This window comes from Hyaena hyaena, unplaced genomic scaffold (assembly GCF_003009895.1).
Source record: "Hyaena hyaena isolate Hyena2069 unplaced genomic scaffold, ASM300989v1 scaffold_494, whole genome shotgun sequence".
In the NCBI taxonomy this organism is placed as follows: domain Eukaryota; kingdom Metazoa; phylum Chordata; class Mammalia; order Carnivora; family Hyaenidae; genus Hyaena; species Hyaena hyaena.
Genome location: NW_024081126.1, coordinates 795,164 through 813,505, shown reverse-complemented (window position 1 = coordinate 813,505; position 18,342 = coordinate 795,164). Strand labels below are relative to the sequence as shown.

The 18,342-nt window shown below is 42.5% G+C and overlaps 1 protein-coding gene across 1 annotated transcript in view; it reads right to left on the bottom strand.

Annotated features, from left to right (window-relative positions):
• Positions 1-17,408: 17,408 nt before the first annotated feature.
• The window catches only part of NR1D2 (nuclear receptor subfamily 1 group D member 2), a 39,660-nt gene continuing 38,726 nt past the window's right edge, over positions 17,409-18,342 (bottom strand). The window contains exon 9 of the mRNA XM_039254579.1: positions 17,409-17,747. The gene's annotated coding sequence lies outside the window, so the exon portion shown is untranslated. The remainder of the gene's footprint in view (positions 17,748-18,342) is intronic.

The window sequence follows — 18,342 nt, the reverse complement described above, 5'->3', positions numbered from 1 at the left end:
CCCTTTGATTTCCAAAACCTATTTCATTCCTCCTATAATAGGCCGCTCCCTGTTTTACCACTGAGAATGAACATCCTCAGTTAAACTGCCTCCCGCCGGGGCACCTGGGTGGCTCAGTGGGTTAAACCTCTGGCTCTTGATTTCAGCACAGGGCATGATCTTGCAGTTCATGGGTTCGAGCCCCACATCAAGCCCTGCATCGGGCTCTGCATTGGCAGTGTGGAAAAAAACCGCTTGCAGCCCAATGAACTGGGTAGAGAGAATCAAATGTGGCAGCATGGACATGATGACATGCCTTCCAGATGCCACTTCATAGAAGGACCTGCTGCCCAGCTGCTGAGAAGGCCTCAAGCTGCCAGCCCCTTCACGGATTGCCACAGCTGCTGCAGAGGGTTGAGGAGGAGGAGGGTAAGCCTGGGCTGTTGTCACCAGTTTGCATCTCCAGGGAACAGAGTCCAAGAGGGCAGGATGTACATTAGGAGGCATCTTAGGGATCAACAGCTATGGAAGGGATCAGGCAGAAGAAGAAGTCAAGCAGGCCCAATAAATAACCATGGGGTCAACCCCCATGGGGAGCTCTGGGCCTAAGATGTCCCATCAGAGTTGTCCCATGTGGAGCTGACATGGCCCAGCCTTCAGGTCTCTCCTCCACCCATCATTGCATGTGAGCCACCAGAGAAGGGCATGACCTTGAGCTGAGGCTACACATGAGGGGGAGGACAATTGAAGGTTACCTGCCGACAGCAGCCGGGGGCAGTAAGGCCTTCCATGAAGGGAGTTCTGGCACCTCAGCATGTACATCATAGACAGAAAGATGGGCTTTGATTGAAAGTCAAATCGCAGCCCTACCCCTCCCTGACCCTTGCAGGAGAAGAATGTTCTGACCTCTGGAGAAATGTCCCAGGGAAGCCCCAGACTCTGGAACATCATGAAGAGGGGGAAGTTAAGGTGAGGTGCTGAATTAAAAGTGGTGGATTTAGTGAAATTCTGCCTCTTGAATGGTGAGAGCTCTCCCCACCTCCCTTTCCCAGCCAAGCTCTCCAAACTCCCATAACCACGGTGGAGAAACTTCCAAGCACAGGATAGGCAGCTCCTTCTCCGGAGAAACTGCACAGCCCCGGAGAAAAGACATGCAGATACTAAACTCTCAGGATCTCCCAGTGAAAAAGCCAGTTCACCACCCAGTCACCCTAGGATGGAGGCCAGCCTGAGAGAGCCTGCCCACTACCCCACACACATACAGACACACAAGTCTGCCAGTTTTCTGTGCCTCGCTCTTCATTCTAACAGACCTATGACTCAGCAATACTTGACATTTAAAGGAAGCCTTGAACATAAAACAGAGAACAAAGCAAATAAATAGGAAAAGGAACTGGAAGAAACTGAGCTATAGAGGACGTTAAAAAAAGCAACTTGTAGAGAAAAAAACAACACTTAAAATGAATACACACAGAGTCCTAGGAGACACTGTCACATCCACGAACCAAATGCAGGCTGCTATTTTTAAAAAGTATCAAGAACAAGAGACAGAAAGAGCCGTTGGAAGCTAAAACTGTGATATTCACAATTGAAAATTCAATAGGAAGTTTGGAAAAGTCAACAAAAGAGATCCCCCATATGATAAATAAAAGCCAGGAACATAAAATAAACAAAAAGGAAAGAAAAGAGTAAGATAATTAGAGGTTCAATCTGTGAAATTCACTATTCAAAAATGTGGAGTTCCAGAAATGAAGATGGGGGAGGAAGGGGTGGGGGAAAGCAGTTTAAAAAATAAAAAGAAGAAAACTTCCAGAACTGAAGCATGTGACTCTCGGGATAGAAAACAGCCATTTATAATCCACCACAATAAAATACTTCATTGTAGAACTTCAAAACACCAGGAATAAAGGAGAGATTTTAAAAGCTTCTGGAGAGAAAGGGAGGAAAGTAACTGAGGCAGAAGACACAGAATCCAGGAAACAGAACCCAACAGAGAAGAGGGGACAGAAAACTTCTAAGAGAAGTCCCAGGAGCAGAGTCCAGACTTGAGCAGAAGGTGAACTCCAGGAGGGAGATGTGGGGAGGCAGGAGGTTGGGATTTGTAAATCGTCTACAAGAGGGTGTGGGATAGATTAGCAAGAGATAGGAAGAAAGCTAAGCAAAATAAATTGATGTGACTAACAACTCTGGAAAAAGTCAAATGAAAGGACTGTAACCTTAGTGTAGTGCTTGGTTCAGCAATAAACAATATGTCCATGTATGGGGCGCCTGGGTGGCTCCGTTGGTTAAGTGTCCGGCTTCGGCTCAGTTCATGATCTCTTGGTACGGGAGTTTGAGTCCCGCCTCAGGCTCTGTGCTGCCAGCTCAGTGCTTAGAGCCTGCTTCAGATTGTGTCTCCCTCTCTCTCTCTGACCCTCCCAACTTGTGCTCTGTCTCTGTCTCTCAAAAATAAACATTAAAAAAAAATTTTTAATGACATGTAGATGTAGACAATATTGACGTAGGTTTTGAAATGGGGCCAATGCAATATAACACATTGGGTGCTGTATGTCTGATCCTGGGTCCTTATCTCTCCTAATCGCTGCCATCCTCTAGTTATCATATTTGTCTGGGATTTGTAGGACTTCGTGAGCAGCTGATTTGGTGGTTGGTTGCTAGGTGGCTTCGTTTGTGTAAATATAATGTGTTGGTCTTCTCCATGTTCTTTTGAGGTTTGTTGTTTACACACTTCTTTTTTTATATTGAGAAAAATAGCCAAAGCATCTTTGACAAAAGTTTCTGTACCAGGCAGAAGAAATTGGAGCATAGCTCAGTGACCCCTCTTCTTGAAATGAGGGAGTCTTACCCAATCCTTTCTTCTGTGTTCCCCTTCCCCTATTTCCTATTTGGGGCCAGATCTCCTGCCCTAAAAACTTGACTTTCACCCTATCCCTACTTTTTTCTCCTCAAAAAAGCCCACACACATACAATTTGTGGGGTATCTCCATGAATCTTAAATGATTTGTGCAAAAATCCCGAAGAAGCTACGAACACTCCATCCCTGTTCCCAATCTCCTGTGTCAAGACCATTCTTGGATGTGATTCATACTAACACACTTGTATTTGGATGGATCAAACCTACTTTAAACTCTAAACCCAGGGTAGAGAGAAGCGGAGGCAATAAGGGGAACTTCCATGTAGAGAGCAGGGATAGAAGACCAAGAAAGAAAGATGAATGTATATCCAAGTCATTTAGGAACTTTTATACAGTTGCAAGAAACTTATGTCAAAGTGGCCACAAGACTTTAATAGGAGATGGATAAATGTAGCTCCATGCATGTTTACCACTAGAAACCAAAGCTTCGTGTGAAATCTTGAATTTTTCCTACTCCCAGGAGGAGTAGGAAAGTGTGTACCTCTCTGCTTTTTCCCTGATCCCTTCCCTTCATTTCTGAACTGCAGGAGGCTGAGCCCTCTGGGGGCTTAGTGACCCTATCACTGGGGAATATTTATTTGATGGTTGATTTTGCTATGCCAGGAACTTTCTTTCCCATTTGCTAACATTTTGTAACACACATGCTAACCTTTTCCCTTCTCTTACCCTGGGAAAAGACAATGAATATATAAAAACTTACTGGTACTGAAACAAAATTCTATTCACTGGAGCAACAAAAATTTTAAAAATGCCTAAGAACTCACTTGAAAAGAAATGTACAAAACTTATATATGAATAAAACTATAAAAATTTTCTCCAGATGATAAAATGTGATCTGAATAAAGGCAGAGACACTCCATGCCCCTGGGTGTGAAGACTCATTATTGTAAAACTCATTATTTCCTTCCTACATCAACCCATAAATTCTCAGTGCAAATGCTCTAAAATCCCAATATGATTCCTTTTTTTAAATTTTTTTTATTATTCATTTTTGAGAGAGGGAGAGACAGTGTGAGTAGGGGAGGGTCAGAAAGAGAGGGAGTTACAGAATCTGAAACAGGTTCCAGGCTCTGAGCTGGCTGTCAGCACAGAGCCCGACACAGGGCTCAAACCCATGAACTGTGAGATCATGACCTGAGCCGAAGTCATGCTTAACCTACTGAGCCACCCAAGCGCCACAGACTCCTTAGTGAAATTTGACAAACTGATTATAAGTACCCTCTGAATGAGAAAATATTTAAGAATAGTCAAGCGATGCTTTAAAAATAAGAACTATACATGAGACTTAACCCACCAGATATCAAAAGATTTTTAAGTTGTCACTGGCATAATAATAGAGATATGAAAGAGAAAAGGAAAGTATAAGAGACTCATTATGGATCAGAATACATTTAGATAAAAATAATACTTAAAAACAGTAGGAAAAAGAATTATTTAAGGAGTGTTTTAGGGACAATTAGATACTAAATTCGAAAACATTTAAGCTGGATCACTACCTGACACAAACACTTATTTAAGATCGAGTGATAAGCACAAAAAGAAATATTTTCTGTTGTGGCAGAGCCAATGGGTAAGAAAACAGATATTAAATAAAAGAACCATGCATATAAATAAAAGTTACTATTGTTGTAAGGGCTACAAAAAAGAAGCGCTATTTTCTGGGGCATCTGGGTGTCTCGGTCAGTTGAGCATCCGATTCTTGATTTCAGCTCAGCTTATGATCCCAGGGTCGTAGGACAGCGTCCCACATGGGGCTCCACACTCAGCATGGAGTCTGCTTGAGATTCTCTCTCTCTCTCTCTCTCTCTCTCTCTCTCTCTCTCCCTCTCTGCCCTTCTCCCCCACTCATGCTCTCTGTCTAAAATAAAATTCAAAATAAGTTTTTAAAGTGCTACTTTCTGTTATGAAAACTCAGAAGAGTAGTAATTAGTTTAGGAAAGTCAGTATAGGCTTCCCTGAAAGGAACTGACTGCACTTCGTCCTGAGATCTGAAAAAAGAATAAGGATTCGCTCAGTTAAGAGCTGGAAGGCAACTTACCTACGAAAGGGCATGGCTGTACAAAGGCTTGCAGGGAAGAATGAATGGAACATTCAAAGAAGCGGGGGTGGGCTACCCCGACTAGAATTTAGAAAAGAAAAGGGAACATGAGGCCGGGTCCTGCATGGCCTTGAAGGTCACATTAAAGGTTCTGTCCTACCAGCAATGGAATACCTTTAGAGTTTTAGCCTGAGGAGTGACAAAAGGAAATCTGGGTTTTGAAAAGATCACAGCTGGCTGCAAAATAGACAAATGGACTGGCTGAGAGGCTCTGCTGGGTCAGGGGATAAGCAAAATGTAGGCAGCAGCAGCAGTCCATACAAAAGATAGGAATTGTTTGGACTAGAGTGATAGCAACAAAAGCAGAAAGAGATGCACTCATTACCTGTTTAAAAGATAAAATGTACATGACTTGATGGTGGATTGGATACTGAGGATGGGGAAAAAGGAGGGGTCAAGAGTGGGTGGATGCTAGGGTGCCTGGGTGGCACAAGAAAGCGTCCAACTTTAGCTCAAGTCATGATCTCACGGTTGGCAAGTTTAAGCCACGCATCGGGCTCACTGCTGTCACCGCAGAGCCTGCGTTGGGTCCTCTGTCCCCTACTCTCACTGCCCCTCCCCTCTGCCCCTCCTCTGCTTGCCCACAGCCCACCCCCCCATTCTTAAAAATAAATACACATTTAAAAAAGAATGGGTGGATGGGTATATCATTCATGGAGATAAAGAGCACAGGATCAGTTTGGTGCTGGGGAAATCACAAATTCAAGTTTGAACAGGTAGAGTTTGTGGCATCTGTAGATATGCAACTGAAACTACCAAGTAGGCGGTGTAGAACCTTAGGGAAAATATTCACATGTCACTTCCTCTACAGAAAATGAAGTAGAACCATATTAACTGTTATTGACAAGCAAACCCCACAGCTTTACGGACTCACCACAACTGAAGTTCTTTTCTCATTCACGGAGCCGGAAGCAGGTTATGAGCAGCTCCCGCTCATACGCAATGCAGGCACCCAGGTTTCTCCATGCTTGTGGCCGGCTCCTCTCTTCGGGCATTCAAGGCTTCTGTATTCAGGCAGAAGGGGAAAGAGAGTGGGGAACACACACCTTAACAACGTGTACCAGCCAGTGACACACACCACGCATTACACATCACATCACACTATGTTTTCAGGGGTGAGAAAAGAGCCCCCACTGAGCAGCTACTTCCTAGAGTAGTGCTGCCAGATAAAATACAGGATGCATAGTTAAATAGAATTTAAAAAAAAAAGAATCATTTTTTAGTATAAGTATGTCCCAAATATTATACCTGGAAATTCAAATGTAACTAGGTGTCTTGTTTTTCATAATTGCTTGCCTGCTTGCTTGCTAAATCCAGCAACCCTACACCAGGATTGCTGTCTAACCCTATCTATGACAGAGGTCACACATTTTGATGGACAGTTAGTCACTTATGCCACAGGATACAAATGACTTAGAGCAGACTTCCCCCATATTTCCTGTGCAGGCCACAGGTTGTTTATAGCAACATGTTCTTGAGTTTGAAAGACCAGGAAGAGGAGCCTTAGAAATAAAGGATGAATGAGGAGCACTATTAGCAAACCTTAAAGTCAAAAATTACAAATCGATGTAATTTATTCATTTAACCATTGGGCATTTATTGAGCACTTACTATGTTCTAAGTGCCATGCTAGGGGCTAAGGATGCTGAGATATTGCAACCCATGCTCTAAGAAGCTCATAGCCTTGGGAGTGGGGGAGAGGGGGACAGGAACAAGCAGGTGAATGTGTAGCACTTAAATGAAACTGATAGGAATCCAGAAGGTTTCCCAAGAGATATGGTGGCTGAACTGAGCCTTAGAAGTGTGGCAAGTAGAAATCTGCCAAATGAAGGTGCACAGATTATGACATCCACTCGTGGAGCAGCAAGTGATACAGGACACACCCTTACACTGTAAACATTAGAAAACTGGACAAAATATATGAAACAGTTGACATTAGGCAGAGCAGGACTGTAATCTCTGAGAAAAAAGAAATAAATAAGGTGAACCCTTGCTACAACTGACCTGGTTTTCTGCCTAGAGGTAATTTCTGGACTTTGGTACAGGGAAGGGAACCCAGACAGAACCTGGCAGATTCACTTGAGTCAAGGATACAAAGAAAGGCCCTTAGGGAAGCTAAATGCAGAAAAAGTTGTCAAGAAATCTGCACGGGGTCTCCTCAAGTCTTCAACTGAACCCTATCAGTAAATACTTTGATAAAGCTCCACAAAGCCAAATATAGGACACGTGCCAGGTAGCTAGCAGCTGAACAATTCCCAGAGCCCATTTAGGGCTAGAAGATATTTAGGTCCTCCCAGCCAGAGTGGAGACGACTCATTAAATACAGGGCATTCAAAGCAATTCCGGAATTGCCATGCCTTAGTAGCAGTGTGAAGGGTACTCTAGACCAATCCTAGCAAAGCTTTACAAAAGCATAGAAAGGATCAACTGATCTGCAAGTAAGTTGATTCCTACCAAAATGAACATCAACATTCTATTTAGACAAAAAAAAATCTGAACACCCAACAAAATAACACTTATTATGTCAACATCTAAAAAATTACTAGACATGGAAGGAAGCAGGAAAATATGATCCACATCCAGGAGAAAGATTAGTCAAAAGAAATAGATTCAGAAATAACAAGGATGATGGAATTACCAAGCGAAGGTATGTGGGAAGGGGATGTAATTCCAAGCCAAAAGAGTAGGTGGAAGACACAGAGCTTCTGGACAGCTCACCTGGAGAATGTCCAGTTCCCTTTGGTTGCGCTTGTGAGAATACGGTATTTGTGACAGACACCTACCATCATCAGAAGCAAACGTAGAGGTAGGCTCCATCTGAAGAAATCTAGAAGACCCAGGTTGGTCTTGCCTACTGTCAAACAGAATGGCTGCCTTCCCTCCCCACTAAGGGAGGAACTTCAAGTTCCCCGGGACAAGTTGGAGCCTGAGTGTCTCTATTCTAGTCATGGTTTTCTCACTCATTTCTAATATGAACTTGGATTAAATTCTTGCATTTCTAAAGAAAGGAAAGGGAGTTCAGCTTTAAGGAGCACTTACTGTATGTGAGATACTATACTAGGCACTCTGACATACATTATTTCACTTAATCTTCATACTAGTCTGAGAGACAGAAACTTATCTCCTTAGAAAAGGAAACACTTAGGTCCAGAAATTAAGGAGTTTGCCTGCAGTCAATCATGTAAGGACAGTTTGAACTGCAGTCTGCAAAAATTCAATAAATCAAACTTTGATGACTGCCTTTGAAGTCGTCTTGCGTAATAGTCTTTGTAGTCAAGCACAACCTAAGTCCAAATTCCAGTTCAGCTACTTGCTAGGTGATAGCCTTTGGAAAGTTCCCCAGCTCTTCAAGACTCAGGTTCTACATGTTGAAGGGGAAGAGTAAATCCCTCTTTTTATGATCATAAGGAAGATTAAGGGAGAAGATTAAGAATGTAAAGAACTCAGAACAGGGGAAGGCACAGAGGAGGTATTCAACAATGCACACTGCACACTCTGTCCTCCTCCTTCTTTGTTAATTAAATATCTGATCTGAGCTTATATCATGTTGGGAGTGGGGAACCAAAGTTACAAAAAATCAAATAAAAACTTTCAGCAAATGTGTAAGTCAGTGGTTCTGAAAGTGAGGTCCCTGGACCAAGCAAATCAACAGCACCTGGAATTTGTTAGAAATTCATTTTCTGACTCCACTCCACTCCAGACCTACTGAATGAGGAACTCTGAGTAGGGTCCACCTGTCTCTATTTTAAGGAGCCCTTGAGTGATTTTGATGCACACTAAAGTTTCAGAACCATGTATAGGATAGTTTTGCCATTACATTAATTTAATGAAAATTTTACAGAGACCATGGTTAGGTCATAATAACAATCTCACAATGACTATCCTTTGGTTTTATGCACTGTTTTCAGGTCACTGCAATGTATTCTGCTGATTAAACCTCACTATGCGAAAGAGTAAACCAAGTGAAATGATGTTGCATTAAACACCTTACAAAAAGAGATTCTCTACGCTGTTGATCTGATACAAAAAGGTAAATGTCAAAAAGTTCTTGAGAAAATTCATTTAATGGCCAATTGGAGGAGGTGAAGACTAAATTGGGAGCATCTTCCCTAATCCCAGGAAGAGGTAAGCATAGATGACACTTCAGAATTCCAACCAATTTTACAATTTCCTTTTAATTTAGCTCTTCCTGTCCCAATCCCTTTCATTAAAACTGAGTGCCTAACTCATCTATTCTGTTTTCCCAGATTGAAAATCTGGAAAACAGTGAAGCAACTTGGATCCAGAAATCACGCACTTGTCATTAGGTGCAAAAGTTTATGTGCTTGAAGACCTCAAAACATTGAAAGCTATAAAACAAGCAAAGGATGTGGGCTGGGCAGCTGAAACCAATTATGCAGGAAATTTGGCAACTAAAGTAAATGGTTTACTTAAAATGATTCTCAATTATATTAAAGTAGTTTTCATTTTTTCCAATTGCTATGCTACTCCTCCACATCTCTCTCCCAAGGCCCTATTCGTCCATGCTTGCTTGCAGATGATTTCAATTGTTTTCTATTTTCTTAATCTTCTCTATTATCTCTGCTGTTTTTTCTTCCTCATTTCATGACTTTTTTTTTTTCTTGCAAGGCACTCACGCAGACTCAAGCAGTCTGATGCTTCTACAAACGCAGGGATTTTTCTTCCTGTCCTTGAAGCGACAGCTTGTCTTCCCCCTGAAGTGTCTTTGTAGGAATGCCTGTTAAACTGTTTATTTTTCCTAACAGCTTTCCTTTTTTGCCTGAAAAACAAACATTAACCAAAAAAGTCCTTGTTTCGTCAACGTGATACTTTTTATGCAATCCCTGGTGCTAGAGCGCCGCCTGCTGAGCAAATGGGGATTAGCGGGTCACATAGCCTTTGGTTCAGCAGAGGAAATAATCGGATTGGAGTGGTCATTTTCTCATCCTACGTACAGATGATTCTTCAGGATCAACAAGTGTCATATTCTTGAGAGTCCCTCCTCTCATTATCCTGCAGAAGAACCTATACTTATCCCTAACAGAACCACACCACAGTAAATAAAACTGTCATGTTTATCACCATCTACCAAATACTTAACAAAATGCTCGTGTGGAATAGAACTGCCAACCAGTGAGTAAGACCATTCTCTGAACCAAAGATATGGAACCTGTGACCTCATATGGCAGGCTATTTCCCACATAACAGAGAGTCCAAATTATCCCGAAGGCCTTTCTTATAATAAACTGAAGTCAGCTCTCTATAATCCTCATAGCTTTTATCTGCAATTCCCAGTTCTTCTTCTGAGACACCATACGATTTAATTACTTTTCCACATGTGGGCCCTTTAAATATTGGGACTGTGCTACCATATCTCCCTAGACATTCAAAATGCTGCTCACTCTCCATTAAATATAACACAGAAAAATCTGACTTTATGTGCAACTCGTTATGGACTAAATGTGTCATCCGTCAAAATTCTATGTTGAAGTCATACCCCCCAAGATGATGATATTTGGAGGTGGGTCTTTGGGAGGTAATTAGGCTTAGATGAGGTCATAAGGGTGGGGTCCTCATGATGGGATTAGTGCCTTTTTTTTTTTTATGTTTATTTTTGAGAGACACACATAGAGTGTGAGCAGGGGAGGGGCAGAGAGAGAGGGAGACACAGAATCTGAAACAGGTTCCATCCAGGCTCTGAGCTAGCTGTCAGCACAGAGCCCAATGTGGGGTTCGAACCCAGGAACCATGAGATCATGACCTGAGCCAAGTCAGATGCTTAATCGACTGAGCCACCCAAGCATCCTTGGGATTAGTACCCTTCTAAGAAGAGATAAGAGAGCTTTCTCTCCTCTCCCTGCCACCTTTCTCCCAATCCTTCCCCCTCCCCAGCAAGAAGTCAGAGTCTGAAAACCAGGAAGAGAGACTTCACCAAAACCCAACACTCCTGCACCCTGACCTCAGACTTACTAGCCTCTAGGCTGCAAGAAATAAATTTCTGTTGCCTAAGCAACCCAGTCTATGGTACTTTGTTATAAAGTGATCCTACTCTACACAGCACTGTTATGTCTTGTCATAGTCCATAGTATATTCTATATCCTACAGGTTTTATTTCCTAGTAGTTACATTTTCTTTTCTTTTCTTTTCTTTTTTTGAATGCTTATTTATTTTTGAGAGAGAGACAGAGTGTAAGTGGGAGAGAGTCAGATAGAGAGGGAGACACAGAATCTGAAGTAGGCTCCAGGCTCTGAGCTGTCAGCACAGAGCCTGGTGTGGGACTCAAACCCAAAACTGAGATCATGACCTGAGCCCAAGTCAGCCGCTTAACCAACTGAGCCACCCAGGCACCCCATGTTTTCAAGTGGGCTAACTGAATATCCCTATTCTATAGCTGAGACACGGAGGCAAAATTATATATATATATTGATATATATATACACGCACATATACACACATATACATATATACACACATATACATATATACACATATATGCCACAGCAAGCTTTTGCCACAATAGTTTTTAGAAAAAAACTCCTCACCAACTGCTGACCGGCCACCTCGACTGAACTCAAAATTCTCATTTTCAAGGCTTCTCTGTTACTCTGACACATTCATAGTATCTGGTCTCAGAAACTTACAGTTTCAACAATAGCCTGGGAAATTTTCCTGCTAGTTGGCCCTCTTGTGAAAAATACAAACCCGGTGTGGTAGATTGAAAAAACGACCATAAATTCTTTTCCTCCTTGTACCTCTGCGCTAGCAATGTGACACTGTAGTTTCTTCCATCAAGAAGTAGTCTTTTTCTCCACTTCTGGGCTAGCGTTGAGATTTTCTCTTATGGAAATGATGTTGTGCAAGGTCAGAACTTACGCCTCAAGAGGCTTTGTGTGTTCTTGGGAACCCTGAGTTGCTGCATGAATATGCTACAGGGCAAGCGAGTACACGGAGAAAGGTCTCAGGCACCTGAGCCATCCAAGCTGAATCCATCACAGGCATAACTCAAAAATCTTACAGGCTTGGCTCCAGACCACCACAACAAAGTGAGTAGTGCAATAAAGTAAATCAAATAGGTTTTTTGGTGTCTCAATGCATATAAAAGTTACGTTTGCACTACACTGTAGTCTATTAAGTCTGCAATAGCATTATGTCTAAAAACAATGGGCATACCTTAATTTAAAACTACTTTATTGTGGGGTACGTGGATGGCTCAGTTGGTTAGTGTCCAACTCTTGGTTTTGGCTTGGGTCATGACCTCACAGTTCATGAGTTTGAGTCCCATGTCGGTCTCCACGCTGACAATGCAGACCTGGTTGGAATTTTCTCTCTCCCTCTTTCTCTGCCCCTCCCTCACTCATGCTCTCTCTCTCTCTCAAAATAAATAAATAAACTTTAAAAAAATACTTTATTGCTAAAAATGCTGACCATCCTCTGATGCTTTCAGCAAGCTGTAATCATTTTGCTGGTGGGGGGGTCTTTCCTCCATGTTGATGGCTGCTGACTGATCCGGGTGAGGATTGCCAAAGGTTGGGGTGGCTGTGGCAATTTCTTAAAATAAGAGAACAATGAAGTCTGCCACATCAATTGACTCTTCCTTTCACTTGAACACTTCAAGGCCATTGTAGGGTTACTAACTGGCTTAATTTCAATATTGTGTCTCAGGAAACAGGGAGGCCCAAGAAGAGGGAGAAAGACAAGGGAATGGCTGGTTGGCAAAGCAGTTAGAACACAGACAATATTTATCAATTAGGTTCATCCTTATTATATGGGTACAGCTCATGGCACCCCAAAACAATTACTATAGTAACATCAAAGATCACTGATCACAGATCATCATAACAAACATAATGATGAAAAAGTTTGAAATATTGCAAGAATTCCCAAAATGTGACAGAGAGACACAAAGTGAGCAACTGCTGTTAGACAAAGGGTATCAATAGACTTGCTTGGGGTGCCTGGGTGGCTTAGTCAGTTAAGCGTCCGACTTTCGCTTAGGTCATGATCTCGCGGTTCGTGGGTTCGAGCCCCGCGTCGGGCTCTGTGCTGACTGCCAGCTCAGAGCCTGGAGCCTGTTTCAGAGTCTGTGACTCCCTCTCTCTCTGACCCTCCCCTGCTCACGCTGTCTCTCTCTCTCTCTCTCTCTCTCCTAGAAATAAATAAAAACCTTAAAAAAAATTTTTTTTAAAAATAGACTTGCTTGATCCAGGAGTGACACAAACCTTCAATTTGTAAAAACTGCAATATTTGCAAAGCACAGTAAAATGAGGTGTGCCTATCTAAGCCAGTCAATCCAGCCACACCACCAGCTGACCAGCTACATGAGAGAACCCAGCCAAGACTAACCAAGCCCAGCCTAGACTAGATCTTCCCAACTGAACTCACCCAAATTAAAGAATGACCTACAGAATCATGAGCTAAGTAAATTGCTATGATGCTATAGGAAACCACAACATCACCTATAGCACACTGTAGCCATAAATAATTAACTTGAATCCAATCAAGTCTTTAGATATAATTTCTAGTTTACAGGAAATAGACAGGATAAAGGAGCAAGCTGACTTCTGTCTGGTGATGAGGCAGGTATAAACAAATAAGCACATATATATATGCTCACTCTACACACTTATTAATTTACACTATTACTTCAGTTTTTTAAGTTAGAGAATGCCCTGAGAGCTCTGGGTACACATTTTCCCAGTAGTTCCGCTTACTATGTCTAAAACCTAAATTAGTCTTCAGTGTGGAGGTTGCTCAAAAAATTAACAATAGAATTCCCCTATGACCCAGCAATAGCACTGCTAGGAATTTACCAAAGGGATACAGGAGTGCTGATGCATAGGGGCACATGTACCCCAATGTTCACAGCAGCACTTTCAACAATAGCCAAATCATGGAAAGAGCCTAAATGTCCATCAACTGATGAATGGATCAAGAAAATGTGGTTTATCTATACAATGGAATACTACATGGCAATGAGAAAGAATGAAATCTGGCCATTTGTAGAATGTGGATGAACTTGAGGGCGTTATGATATATGAAATAAGTCAGGCAGAGAAAGACAGATACCATATGTTTTCACTCATAAGTAGAACAGGAGAAACTTAACAGAGGACCATGGGGGAGGAGAAGGGGAAAAAAATAGTTGGGGAGAGGGAGGGAGGCAAACCATGAGAGGCTCTTGAGTGCTGAGAGCAGACTGAGGGCTGATGGGGGTAGGGGTGAGGGGAGGCGGGGTGATGGTCCTGGAGGAGGGCACTTGTTGGGATGAGCACCGGGTGTTATATGGAAACCAACTTGACAATAAACTATAAAAGAAAAAATAAGTAAATATATATATATATATAATGAAATCATTGTCCCTGCAATGTTCTGTGTTCTGTAAACAGAAGACATAAGGTTGCATTTCAGGGATCCTGAGGAATGTTGAAATCTAGCCACTTTAGAACCTGCAATTAAGAGGGGTGACTGTGTGGCTCAGTGGGTTAAGCATCCAACTCTTGATTTCACCTCAGGTCATGATCTCACAATCTCATTCTTCATAGGATTGAGCCTCAAGTCAGGCTCAGGCTGACAGAGTAGAGCCTGCTTGGGATTCTCTTCTCCTCTCTCTCTGCCCCTCCCCTGCTCATGCTTTCTCTCTCTCCTCTCTCTCTCTCAAAGTAAATAAATTAAAATTTAAATTTAAAAAAGCTGTGATGAAGATTTATCTATATGCAGTTGGTGAATTGATCACTTTTCAGTTAAAATTTTTTAGGACCATTTTAACAGTCAGTCTCTGAAACCTAGCCATACAGTGTCTATAACTCACACAGAGTCAGGAAAAGCCATCAGAATGACCATTTTTTATCTCATATTTTCTATTCTCAATGACATAAAGAAGGATTATGATCAGCTTCTGAAAGAGGCAGGTAATAAATCAGTATTGGGGGTTTGAACTAGAAATGTATGACTGTGACAGGTTTGGCTTCATCTGGTGTCAAGAACATTTTGGGGCTTTGAAATTCTTTTTAATATTATACATTTAAAAACCAAAAACATATTTTCTGAAGGCTTTTCTCCGTCATTTCTAAATCCAACTGTATTATCAAGGAAAATGGAATCCATGTGCTGTTGGATGCATTTACGCTCCATTCATCACAGTGCATTACACTGTACAACACTGATGGTGCCTTTTGTAGGAATTACTTCAAGGTTCATAGGATTCTGAGGCTAAAATTTCAGAGAACTTTCTTCTCCCAACCCCTCAAAGAGTCTCAGAATTTGTAAATCACGCTCATGACTCCTCAGCAGGACACCAACTTTTTAAGAGTTTTGTCCAAATTTAGTCACATGTTGGAAAGATTTCTAGATTAAACAAGTCATTCCCCCTTCCTTCCTTTGTCCTTGATTCTAACTGCTTTGGATAAAAAGGATGAGATGGTTTCTTTATGAAGCAGCAGCCGGTACAATCTTACTGCTGAATTCCAAAGTAAGGAAAGAAAAGGCACACAGTCTGAGAGCAAGGTGCTCCCCGACTCTTTACAAAGCCCTTTTCAAAATATCATCTTCCAGTAACGCAGCATCCTCAGACAGCAGATGGAGAACCGAAAATGGCACAGCTCAGGGGGAAAGATGCCAATGTGAGCTCAGGTGAGTATTTTTACCTCCCTGGGCTTCCAGTAACTTCTCTGGAAAATGGCAGGCTATCCCCACCCCCAAAAAAGGTGTGATGTGAGCATTTCCTCAATACCACCAGTTTCCCAAATAAGTGTTCCAGTTACTCCGATTGCATAACAAAGTTCTCCAAATGTAAAAGTGTAAAACATTCATTTTATTTGTTTCCTCGATTCTGAAGATTCTGAAGGTCAGGAACTCAGGCAGAGCCTGGCTGGACAGTGCTCACTGCGGGCTGCAGTCGGAGATCGGCTGAGGCTGCAGATATCTGAAAGTTCAACAGGACCAGTTCACTCGCAGGGCTGGCAGCTGGCATTGGCCACTGCTTGGGGGTGGGGGCTGCTGACTCCACGTTGCCTCTGCATCATGGCAGTCTCAGGGTGACTGTACTTCTTACATAGCAGATCAGAGCTCCAAGTGCAAGTACCTCAGCAACGAAGGTGGAATTTGCATGGCTTTTTATGACCTAACCCCAGAAGTCACATAGATCACTTTTATCATATCCCGTTGGTCAAAGCATCCCAAGCCTGCCTATATTCAAGAAGAAAAAAAAAAAAGCCACAGATCCCCATCTCTGAATGTGAAGTGTGTCAAGAATTTGCAGATGGGATACTAAAACCACCACCACCACGACAGATACTCACACAGAGTGAAGCACTCTTGCTGCCCTGGCCCTGAGTTCACCTACAACTACAGAGGACAGTTCCTGTGATTGCTGACAGCGACCCATTGGGGTCCAGGGGCCCAGGTGTCTGTTTCTCAGCCTGAGAGCTATCTCTGTATGTGGGAAGTAGCTCAGCCCTCGGGGGCAACCAATAATAGAATCAGTGGATAAATATTCCACCTCCTTATCCCTTGGCAGGACAGTCTGAGGCATGTCCTAGAGTCACCCAATGTGACAGAGCGCCACTTGGCCTCAGCGGCAGCCAGCACATTAACACCTCCTATACTGGCTTTTCTCCCTCTTCTCTCCAGCTCTTCCTCCCTTGCCTCGCATCCTAGCTTCCTAGCGTCATTTCCAGCACCCAACTTCCTGTTCTCCAGTCTGCTTTTGGAAGGACCCACACTAAAACACCCATTGTATGTGTGTGTGTCCTCATGACAGAAAAGTCTGAGAACTATTGCAGCAGATGACTTCCCCAGTCTAAATTCCAGCTATTGAGGAGCACCTGGTTGGCTCAGTCAGTTAAGCATCCAACTTCCACTCACGTCATGATCTCAGTTCATGGGCTCGAGCCCCGCGACAGGCTCTGTGCTGACAGCTAGCTCAGAGCTTGGAGCCTGCTTCAGATTCTGTATCTCCTCTCTCTGACCCTCCCCTGCTCATGCTGTCTCTCTCTCTCACACACACAAATAAATAAAAACATTTTTAAAAATTTAAATTCCTGCTATTGTGATTACCCATTTCATAAACATGGGTAACCAGCAAGGTCTGTGATTGCACTGAGTGCTCAAAGAAGTCACAGGGTGAAGCCAAAACTGCCCGTGCCTGGATGGGTAATTTTCATAAGTGAACCTCACTTCCCCATGAAATAAAGTACTTCCTGTAGCAGAAAAGGAGGTCCCTCCTTGGTCCCTTAAAACTAGCCATAAAAATCAGTACTGAATGATGGCTTACAGCCTGAAAAGAAATTAAGTAAGACTGAAAATAAACACATCCCAGTAAAATCTAAACTTTCATAGCTAGCAAACTTCGGTAATTGCAATTTCTGTAGCCAAGGGGAGGTTTTATTTTATTGAAGAGTTTTCCTTTATTCTTTAACTTCTCAATCACACCTCCTGGAAGTATACTACAACCCAGGCCCAAGGTATGCTCTCAAATTAGCTTATTAGATGAATCAGCCTTCCTTTGGCTCTCAAGATTTTTTATAATTAGTTTTGTAACAGAATGAGTACAGTGGCTACGGGCAAAGCTCAGAGGAATGAGAAAATTCATTTAGAGAAGTTGCTAGAGTTCCAGGGTTCTGTCAAGCTTCACCAGTTAATTCTACTTCTGGGCATCACCGAGAATGGGTCCCCAGGTCTTCCAGGCTTTTCCTTCAAGTTGGAAGTGTCTTGAGAACCAGTCTTCAGTTTCTTTGGGGTGTTCTTTTGATGTCCCACCTGAATGAAAGAAGGGTGGTCCCAGAAAGGACAGAAGTCTATCACTTGTCAAACACTGAATTAAAGTGGGAGTTTAACTACGTATATATGCCAACCATCCCCAAATCTCCTAACTCCCATAGTTTGTTACAAACAAAGGTAGCAAAATTGCATAGGACACAGCAACGTGGTTGTTTTCTTGAAAGAACTCCAGAGACCAAATTATACAATTTCTAACACTGGGCTATTCAAGGGCCTGGTAAACACAGAAACCACAAGAGGGGAGGGAAGGGAAAAGAAGGGGGGGCAGGATGTCTGCTCTAATTCGGCATTCACTCTGCTGGGCTCTGTTTTATAACAATGTCAGCTCTTTTGGAAGAAAACCAAATGTGGTTTCTGTGTCTTTAAGGCCCAGGCAACTTAGGCAATGGGTAGGTTGCCATGGCAACTTGTAATTCTACTGTCTACTAAATTGAAAAGCAACAATAGAAAATCCCTAGTAAATAAAGTGGGAAACATCTCAATGACAATTATCTGTTTATCACAGTCTGGTTTTGAGTTCTTAAGAATACAAACACCTAGAATCCTCTGCTATGTTTGATTGAAGTGGGCCTAA